The sequence below is a fragment of the Euprymna scolopes genome, chromosome 41 (genome assembly GCF_053919585.1).
Source record: "Euprymna scolopes isolate OS-2025 chromosome 41, ASM5391958v1, whole genome shotgun sequence".
In the NCBI taxonomy this organism is placed as follows: domain Eukaryota; kingdom Metazoa; phylum Mollusca; class Cephalopoda; order Sepiida; family Sepiolidae; genus Euprymna; species Euprymna scolopes.
In genome coordinates this window covers 2,494,052-2,505,000 of record NC_136522.1, presented here as the reverse complement: position 1 = coordinate 2,505,000, position 10,949 = coordinate 2,494,052, and the positions used below count along the sequence as shown (strand labels likewise).

The window sequence follows — 10,949 nt, the reverse complement described above, 5'->3', positions numbered from 1 at the left end:
TATTTATTCCTTAAATTCAGTTGACATTTACAATTTTAACAGTATCTGTTTCGTAGCACACAAGCAACCAAGTAATGCATCAATAAGTTAATTTATTTTGTATTTCTGATGAGTTTAAACGCAAAATATATTCACTGATTGATATAATAATTAAGTGAATGAGATACGGAAGAAGAATTACAGGAATTGTGTCAGCTTAATCAAACGAATAAATTGTAAGACAGTCAACATTATGAATTTTGTAATATAGACTTTTGTCGTTCATTCATTACAGATAATATATATCAATAGGATAGCGATTGATTGTCGTTTAATTGTTATGGACTTCCATTTCTTGTAATAAATAACTTTATTAGGAATATATATATATATATATATATATATATATATATATATATATATATATATATATAGTAATTTATAAAATATTTATGGCGATTAAGCTACACTGAATATTCCGCGTTTCATCCACTCTAGGACTCTTCAGGCTTATGCATGTGTATATATATATATATATATATATATATATATATACAGGATGCCCACAAAGTCTGGTTACATAATCTACAGGATGCTTCCACAAAGTCTGGCTACATAATGTGTACATATATATAAATAATTATTATAGTAAATAATTATATATATATATATATATATATATATATATATATATATATATATATATATAGTCTTATTTGTAGTATTCCGAATTTTACTGGCTTCATATAATTCAGTAATCGTTCATATACCAATAAATTTTAAGCCAAAAAGAGATGAATTAAACTGTAAGCTACAAAATTATCATATTTCATAACTGATCATTCATATATTGTTTTACCAAAAACCAAGACTTCAAAGAATTGGTTGATAGCAACAAATACTGTATTTCATCGTTAGTTACAATTGTTTCACGACTATTCGGACATAATGTTTTATTGTTAAAAGGTTTTTTATTCAATAAGTCTGAAGAAAGGCTGTTCTTGTGAAAATTCTTTTGTAAAAACAAATGAAAAGTATATATATATATATATATATATATATATATATATATATACATATGCATATTTTTAAAAATCATATGGATATAATTTTCAGTTTTGCAATCACAACTTTATAATATATAGGAAAATTGACTCGATAATGATATATATGAAATCTGCAATTGTTTCACGACTGTTATACATAATGTTTTATTGCTAAAGTGTTTTTTTATTCAATAAGTCTGAAGAAAGGCTGTTCTTCTGAACATTTTCAAACAACATAATGTTTGGATTTGTTAAAATAATGTATATATATATACATATTTCATAAGTTTTGGTTTCGGTTTGGATTAAAGCTGATGCACCCAAGTCATATGGATATATTTTTTTACTTTTAAAATCGCAGTTTATAATATATAAAAATTGATAGAACATTAATTATACAATTATATATACGAAATCTTCAATAATTAAAATATCATATTTAAGCGTACTTTACTTTGCTTTGCCGGGCGTCTCTGCTAGCTTAGATAAATACTTTTGCAGTTTTAACAAAAGAGCTACAATAATATCAGAGCGTCTCCGTTCTCCGTTTTCGCAGAATGTTTCGTTGGTCTATTTCTTCACGACATGAAAAGTATATTAGGCAAAAATAGCTTAGGATACATTTTATGGATATTCTAAAATTATCCCAAGTTAAAAACTGTTTTTGCTAACTTTTACTAAATTATCCCAGTATTCCACCAATGTTGTTTGAAGGTTGAAATCATTAAATTAAACAAGTTATACCAATTCAAATATTGTATATATTATTTTGGGATGGGACACCTTTTACAAAGTTATATATATATATATATATATATATATATATATATATATATATATATGTGTGTGTGTGTGTGTGTGTGTGTGTGTGTGCGTGCGTGTGTGTGCAATATATATATATATATATATATATATATATATATATATATATAGCATGGCTGCCTGGTGTTGCCCGGGTGTTTGGAGGTGTGTGTTCAGCAAAAAAAAAATTTAGTGGTATTAGGTAGAGAGGCTTGAACCCGTATCGCGCAGGAGAAAAATAACGTGAGAAAAATAACGTGAAAAAAAACGTGATGTCTTTGCTGTTACGACCACCGCCAAACCGGAAGTGACGTAGGTTTAAACTAAGGCTAGGCAATCGAAAAGAGGTGATGACTTTCGAAAATATCGGCGAAAAAAGCGACCCCTCCCTGTAGAAAATGCCCAGTTGAGCGTGAAGAAATTAATGTTTTTAGCCAACTTTTTGGTATTTGTCGTCTGAACAGTTGAGCTTCAAAACAATACTGATCTTGTGAAAAGCCGTTGAATCTGTCGAAAGTTTTAGACAGACATGCAAACATACATACATACATTCATATATTGGTAGCTCAAATTTTCGACCCAAACCGAAAGCTTTCCCTATCTCTGAATACCCTTTATGTAAAATTTCAAATGTTTAGACCATAAATTGTCTGAGTAATTTAGAAGAGACCTCAGAGGTAAAAAAATTTTCAATTTCAATTTGACCCCTATTATGACCCCTTAACATTTATTGTTTTAGGCTCAAATCAAGTTATTAAGTTAGATCCATGTCCAAGGACCCCATATCTAAAATTTCAATCGTTTATACCTAAAATTGTCGGAGGAGTTTGGTAGAGTTCTTAAAGGCTAAATCGTTGAACTTTGACCCCTTAACAGCCAAATTTCTGGCCGAAAACCGATTACAAACATTTTCCCAAATCTCAATACCCTGTATATCAAATTTCGAGTGTGTAGACTTAAAACAGAATTATAGCGTAAGGAAATGTACACAGACACACACACACACAGACACGTTCACTTTTATAGATATATAGATATAGTGCCGCCAAAACAAAGTCCGCACTTGCCATTTTTTCCAAAACCTCAAATTTAAGCTAGATTGAATGTCACTGTTTAAACAACCTATACCTCATTTGATTCGCCTTTTATTCCTCTATAATTTTACTTGTTTCTATTTGTTCACATCAATTTAAAAAATAAGTAGCTTCAGATCAAGATGGCAAAAAGAAATCCTGCAGCAAAAAATGAGCTTAAAACCAGCTTAAAATATCCACCTTTAAAAAACGAGCTTAAAACCAGCTTAAAATATCCACCTTTAAAAAACGAGCTTAAAACCAGCTTAAAATATCCACCTTTAAAAAATGAGCTTAAAACCAGCTTAAAATATCCACCTTTAAAAAACGAGCTTAAAACCAGCTTAAAATATCCACCTTTAAAAAATGAGCTTAAAACCAGCTTGAAATATCCACCTTTAAAAAATGAGCTTAAAACCAGCTTAAAATATCCACCTTTAAAAAACGAGCTTAAAACCAGCTAAAAATATCCACCTTTAAAAAATGAGCTTAAAACCAGCTTAAAATATCCACCTTTAAAAAATGAGCTTAAAACCACCTTTAAAAAATGAGCTTAAAACCACCTTTAAAAAACGAGCTTAAAACCAGCTTAAAATATCCACCTTTAAAAAACGAGCTTAAAACCAGCTTAAAATATCCACCTTTAAAAAATGAGCTTAAAACCAGCTTGAAATATCCACCTTTAAAAAATGAGCTTAAAACCAGCTTAAAATATCCACCTTTAAAAAATGAGCTTAAAACCAGCTTAAAATATCCACCTTTAAAAAATGAGCTTAAAACCAGCTTAAAATATCCACCTTTAAAAAATGAGCTTAAAACCAGCTTAAAATATCCACCTTTAAAAAATGAGCTTAAAACCAGCTTAAAATGTCCACCTTTAAAAAATGAGCTTAAAACCAGCTTAAAATGTCCACCTTTAAAAAATGAGCTTAAAACCAGCTTAAAATATCCACCTTTAAAAAATGAGCTTAAAACCAGCTTAAAATATCCACCTTTAAAAAACGAGCTTAAAACCAGCTTAAAATGTCCACCTTTAAAAAATGAGCTTAAAACCAGCTTAAAATATCCACCTTTATAAAATGAGCTTAAAACCAGCTTAAAATGTCCACCTTTAAAAAACGAGCTTAAAACCAGCTTAAAATATCCACCTTTAAAAAATGAGCTTAAAACCAGCTTAAAATATCCACCTTTTAGCTTCTCTAATCGTAATTGTTGTTGTTCCCAGGTTATACAACGTAACATTTAGTCCATATACATCGAGTATCTCTAAGTGATCGTCAGGAACTCATTAATCTTCACCTTTCTGAATCATCCAATCGAGAAATCGGCTGAAGATTGAAATGTGACAAGAAAACGGTACGAATGACTGTGCAAAGGCACAAAAACACCAGCAGTGTTTGTGATGCCCTAAATTTGGTCGTCCTAGAGTTACTTCTTACAAGGGAGACAATGCTATAAAGATCCATAGCCTCGGAAACAGATTTGAAACGGCTCCCCAAATCCAGCAACAGTATAATCTTGTTAAAAAGTGCTATTTTTTTACAGTTAATAACAGATTGAAGAAATTTAATTGCGAAGCTGTGTTGCGAGACGCAAGCTAATGATTTCTGTAAAGAACAGAAAGCGTCGTCTGAATTTCGTCAGATGCAATGAAGATCATGACTCTTCATATTGTTCGAAAGTGATTTTTAGCGACAAAAGCAAGTTCAGTGGGCTAGGCAATTATGGTAGGCAGCACGTCCTCCGAATATAGGATGAAGAATTTTATCCTAGGTGCACAGTTTTAACGCTTCAATAAAAAGTCAAATATGACCAGGTAAAATTATAAAGGAATAAAAGGTGAATCAAATGAGGTATAGGTTGTTTAAACAGTTATATTCAATTTAGCTTAAATTTGCCGTTTTTTAAGAAATGACAAGTGCGTACTTTCTTTTTGGCGGCACTGGGTAACTGATTATGCTGAAGATTCCGGGTGCAATCAGATGGCAGACCCTGCGAGTGGCAGTAGGACTCTACGCCGGTCCACAAATCCAAAGAGACCCAGGCTTGGCTTCAGGAGTGCTACGATTTTGTACACTTCTCTAACTGCCCCCTCTTATCCCGACCTGAACCCGCTGGACTATTTCGTTTGGTCATACGTCGAGAAAATCACCAACATAATCTACAAAACCAAAGCCAGCCTGATCGCCACCATCCGCCGGCGCTCGTGGGAAAGGCATGCTTCTAGTTCCAGACCCGTATCGAGACGGTGATTGAGGCTGAAGGCGGCTACATTAAATAGATGTCAGCTCTACTACATAATCAAATAACTTGAATTGATTTTTTTCAATAAAAGTTTTAAAATAAAGATGTAGTGTTGTTTTCTTTAGGTTGACACTGTTATCGTTCCATTATATATATATATATATATATATATATATATATATATATATATATATATCAAAAGTACCCATCGTTGACTGGGTTCAAAAACAGCCTACAGAAAATGGACTCTGATTTATAAAAATATGATAGGTTATGAAAAGGAAGGGTTGTAAAGAGATAGCTTCGAATTTCGGGGTATCAAAACCAAAGCAAAATATGATGAAAGTAAAAATAAAATAGATAGATCCCATAATTTATTATACCATACCTGTTCACACTGAAACACTTATCCCAATATTCTGTGGATCTATATTAAAAAAAACTTGTTAAACTTTGTGACATATTTCCATTCTATGGATGTCAGGCGCGAACGAACACCCCATAATTTTATTATACCATATTTCTTCAAACTGAAACATAATTATCAGAGTATACTTACGCAGATAGATATGAAAAGTCTTTATTAAAGTTTGTGCCTATTTCCATTCTATGGAGACCAGGCGCGAACGCAGACCCCACAATTTTATTATACCATCTCTATTTAAGTTAAAACATACTTATCAAAATATTCTTATGTACATCTATATCAAAAACACTTGTAAACGTTTTATTCTAATTTTTAAATTGTTTATTTCCATACTTTGTGGACCAGGCGCGAAAACAGATGCCACAATTTTAATGAATCATCATTATGCCAGATCAAACATACCCATTCCTGTGTCTCGATACATCTTCTATCATTATATGTGATCAGTTTTCTATAATAGTCAACCATATAGGAGCCTATTCGTGACCAGACACACACACAGACGTTAAGCTTTATATATATATATATATATATACCCCTCTCCTATCTCATCTTTCTCATACATCCCCAAAATCTCTGGCATTGATGGAGGAGAGAGTAAAACTTGCTGTATGATTGTGAATATATTCAGTATCAAATAATCGTTATACCCTGTGAAATTTACTTAATCTGTGAAAACAAAAGAGGGGAGATATAACATATGATAAATATTTGGAATCAAGTCTCCCCTTGCTGTTATTTCAGATCATTTGAAACCATAGCAGCAAGTTTTAGTCTCCCCTCCATCAAGGCATGAGGTCGTTACTGTACACCCTCGGAGCTATTAGGGTGCCACAGTTAAGATGTCAGAAATCCTAGTAAGGTAGATTACGGCTCAGATAACCACGGGGACTTGAAGACAAAGAATAACGAGATCACAGTGTAGTATCTGTTCTGTAACTACACTTCTATCTATGTTATATCAGTGGAGGAAAAGTCCTTTATAACTGAGACATTTTTTTTTATTTTTGTTTCTATCCAGAGTGCCCCTTTTGTGGGAGCTAGAATTTTCCACACATTAAAAACGGACCTTGTGTCTAACTTTCCTCTCGTGGGTGGGGGGGGCAAGTAAATAGGAATAATATCTTTATTACAGAACTTCAAGGAAGAAGAAACAACCGGCGAATGAAGGAAACCCTATGAAACTGTAAAAAAAAAAGTTTAGTCGTTCGTTAAAGAACGGTCGTGTTGAACTGTCTATTTGAATGTGTTAAACCCCCTCACACACAGCAACAACAATGACGTATGATATTTTATACATGCATTTAGCAAGCACGCATAGACACATTTATACTGCAGATAGACACAATAACTATAACTGTACATTTTATACATATATGCTTATGAGTGTATACGCACTACCGGGCGACACCGCGCTGCGCGTATATTGCGCATGCACGTTTATGAAGGTAATAATTTTGGATGACGATGGATTATTTCTTACGTCATTTCCGGTAAGGAGGTTCTGCTTTCCAGTCAGTCTGGTCCCAAGACTTAGAGGGAGAGAGTCGTAACATTCCTTGTCCTTCAGTTGAGCAGAGTTCCCACTCGACTAACATACTTGTCTGTATTTCTGTTGGTATATTGTTTATTTCACTGTTTCCGAGTCTTCTTGTTAACCATTTCAATATTTACACCACTACGACTAGCGACAACGGGATTCGAATCTAAAAATAACAATTGACAAAAATACATACAAACATACATACATACATACATACATACATTTAAACAGACAGGTGAGATTTATGCTATATATACGTCAGCACTTATCATGGTCAAAACCCGCTCAAGGCTAAGGATTACTGAGATGACTAAATTGTCAGTTGAATAAAGAAGAATACACTGAGAGATTTTTTTTACATGGTAGTCACCACTTATCAAGGCCCGGAAGCCACTCGGGGATAAGGGTTATTGCGTGTACAGTAATCAATGGGATAGTATTGTAGTAATCATTAGTATTGGAGATTTGATAAAGTGTCATTACTTAAGGGGGTGATTCACCAGGAATTTGTTTATGTTGGACTTGAAGACGTCCAAGTTGTAATCAGGTGGGAAACAGACAAGCGGAAGAGAGTTCCACAGGCGTGCACTTCTAAGAAAGAAGCTTTGTTCATGGAATCTACGTTTTGATTTAGGCACAGATAAAGAGTCGGGAAAATTACTGGCAGTGGTTTCAGTTAGACGGGTGTTTTTTCGTGAAAAATTCGCGAGGGGGTGGCAGAGATTGGAGCTTGGACGAGCACTTGTCATGGAAATAACGATAAAATAAAGGCAGGCTAGCAACGTCTCTTCTATGGGAGAGGGGTTGCAGGGAAGAGAAAATGGCATCCACCACTAAGCCACGAAGTCTATTTTGTATTCTGTCAAGGCAGGATAGGCTGTTTTTAGCAGGTCCAGCTCAGATGTGGCAGCAGTACTCCATCCTTGGACGTACTTGGCTTCTATACAGGTAGAGAATTGCATCAGTAGTGAGATATCTTCTGGAGCGGTAGAAGGATCCCACCATTTTCTATTAGATATGAAACTAATGAAAGGAATGAACCAAGCATTTTAGGTTCGAAGATGACCGTGTTGGAGTTGTAAGGGAAGCCGAGGGGAAGACAGGTGTAGGAAGGTCATTTTTGAAAGTATGATAAATGTACATTTGAGAGTTAAATACTTTCTTACAAATCGAACAGAAAGAGGACAAGAGTTTCGAAATTGCCGGGACAATTTATGGGCCTCTTTTGATTTTATTGCTGCTTGAAATGTGTAAAGAATTATACATGTGGGTGGACATCCGTTACAGAAAGTCAAATGTTTTACGAATAAGTAATGACCCTGGTCCACTTTTCGTGGCACACTTATTTGTCTTTGCTCTACAATACTTAATGCTAAAACTCTTATTGATACTACGACTCATTCTTACGGTTCCCGCCAAAACCATCAAATAAGCATTCATCAGTTAAAGTGCTCTTTACCTGATCGCCAACATTCGGAGATGATTTTAGAAAAAAAAAACGGAAGTACTAGGATACCACCGACGACAAATTCATTTGTCAATTCCAGCCTAAAACTCGAATATTAATCAGGCATCAAGGAAAAATAGGCAGAGTTGTTTGTAATATAATGATTTATTTCAGAAAAAAGATTTGATTTTGTAATTACTACTCCAAATATAATTTAGAATAGTGGTGTTGAAACTGTGATTATAAGTTTTACAAGATATTACTGGTAGTAATATTCTATAAGTATTATCCCACCTAAATAAGAATTGCTCGATATACAAGATAGAGCAAATAAATCAAATTTTAGTCATTCAATGAATTTAAAAATTTATGACGTGAAATGTTTGAATTTTAAATCAAAATATTTTTATCATTTTATTATTCTATGTAAGACAAAGAATAAATTTTCTTTGTCTTACATAGAATAACAAAAATCTTTGAAATTCAAACATTTCGCTTCATAATTTTTTTAATTCCTTGAATGACTAAAATTTTATATATATATATATATATATATATATATATATATATATATATATATACATATATATATATATATATATATATATATATATATATATATATATATATAATTCTTGGTTCGTTCGTTATTGGTAGTCTAAATAATCACTGGACGGATGCTTCCACATTTTGGTATAATATGTTTACTGTACCCATGCGTGTTTTTATATATCTTTTTTTAGTTATAACATTATACTTAATTTTTGTTACAAATAGGTGGTTTTCTTTGTACCGATGAGACATTTTTTATGTGAGGACGTATCACCGCCTGTCGTCACGTGACATCACTAAAAGGATCTTTTGGTCTCACCATTGCAGACCGTGGTGGTCTTGCTTAATGTAAACAGAATGTGATTATTTTTCTTTTTTTATATAAATAAATCATCGTAATTTTAACAATAAAAAAAATATAATAATACCTTTACTAAAGTTATGGTTTTCAGTAGTAAATAAAAAACGCAAGAATTTATTTTTGCTTTTTTTTAAAGCATCGTAATTTGTAACAATAAAAAAATAATTTTTACAGTAACATTACGAAAAAAGCCCCTAAAGTCCGTATTAATGAATTCGATATAACTCGAAGCAAAATTAATTTCTCGCACTACCGATGCTATTTTTAGCATAAAAAAATGGTTTCTTTTTTATTATTTAATTCAATATCTTAGGACTTTACTTTACAAATTACCTTTGAAATAGACCCAGAAAACTAATATTTATCTCTAAAAGGATTTTTACAATGAATTTATTCAACTTCAAAATTTAGCTGAATTTGTAAGCTCGTCGTGAAAACATTTTTCATAACTTTTTTTTTCACGTGTACAAATATTTTTTCCTTTGGGAAATTAAGTTTAGTCTTTAATCTTTCAAATACAATCAAAAAGTAATCAGAAACCTACAAAAAAATTCGTTTATTTTTGCCCGTAAACAATGGATATTAGCAGCAAATCGACCATTGTGGATCATCTTTTTACTATTCAGGACATTAAAGATTCAATTAGATTCCTATTTCAGTCACCTAAATTATTTAGTGTGAAAGGAGTTAAGGAATTTATATCCAAACCTAAATATTATTTTTACTGAAATAAAATAACAATGATACACTAAGTTAGGTAAAATTTGCATAGAATGCTCTGCTTTACGGTTGTTGTAAAAATGAAATGGAAATTTAAATTTCGTTCTCTTTTAAATTCGGTACATTTTAACATTACGTCCAACTCATCGTTCACATTCGACATGTCAACTTTTATAGGTTTTCGGGTATGCTGACAAGGTTAGGGGTGTTAATTCCGAACGCCGTTCTTTACATGGATAGGTTTGGAGTGTCTATTCCGAGAGCCATTCTTAACATAAGTAGGTTGGAGTGTTTATTCGTTGTAAACGTACCCGACAACCTATAAATGATATTTTCAATGTGAATAGTAAGTTGGACTTATGTAAAAAGTAATAAAAAGATATACCAAACTGACTTTTTTCGCTTAAAAATGAAATTATTTCCCATTCGTTACTTTTTTCTTTTTCTTTTTTCTATATTTTGTGTTTTGTATATAAATTGTTGGATGTTATTCTTTTGATTATATTCGTTGGGGGGGCAATTTAAAAAAGATTAAAACGGAGCTACATTTAAGTTTCCGTTTCATTTTTACAACAACCGTGCCAATAAATGGGATTGATTTACTAGGATTTGCGTTAGAAGCTAAGCTGAGCTGAGCACTAACACGAAACTGAAAACTGAAAATAAAATATTAAAAAAAAACTCGTAATTTCTCTTGGTTGTTTATTTTCTTTATGGACTATACTTCCAAAATAAACTATTAAAGTTGTTAAAAAA

At 32.3% G+C, this 10,949-nt stretch overlaps 1 long non-coding RNA gene across 1 annotated transcript in view; it reads left to right on the top strand.

Annotated features, from left to right (window-relative positions):
• Positions 1–10,949, top strand: part of LOC145266304 (uncharacterized) — a 53,560-nt gene that overhangs the window by 963 nt on the left and 41,648 nt on the right. The window lies entirely within an intron of this gene.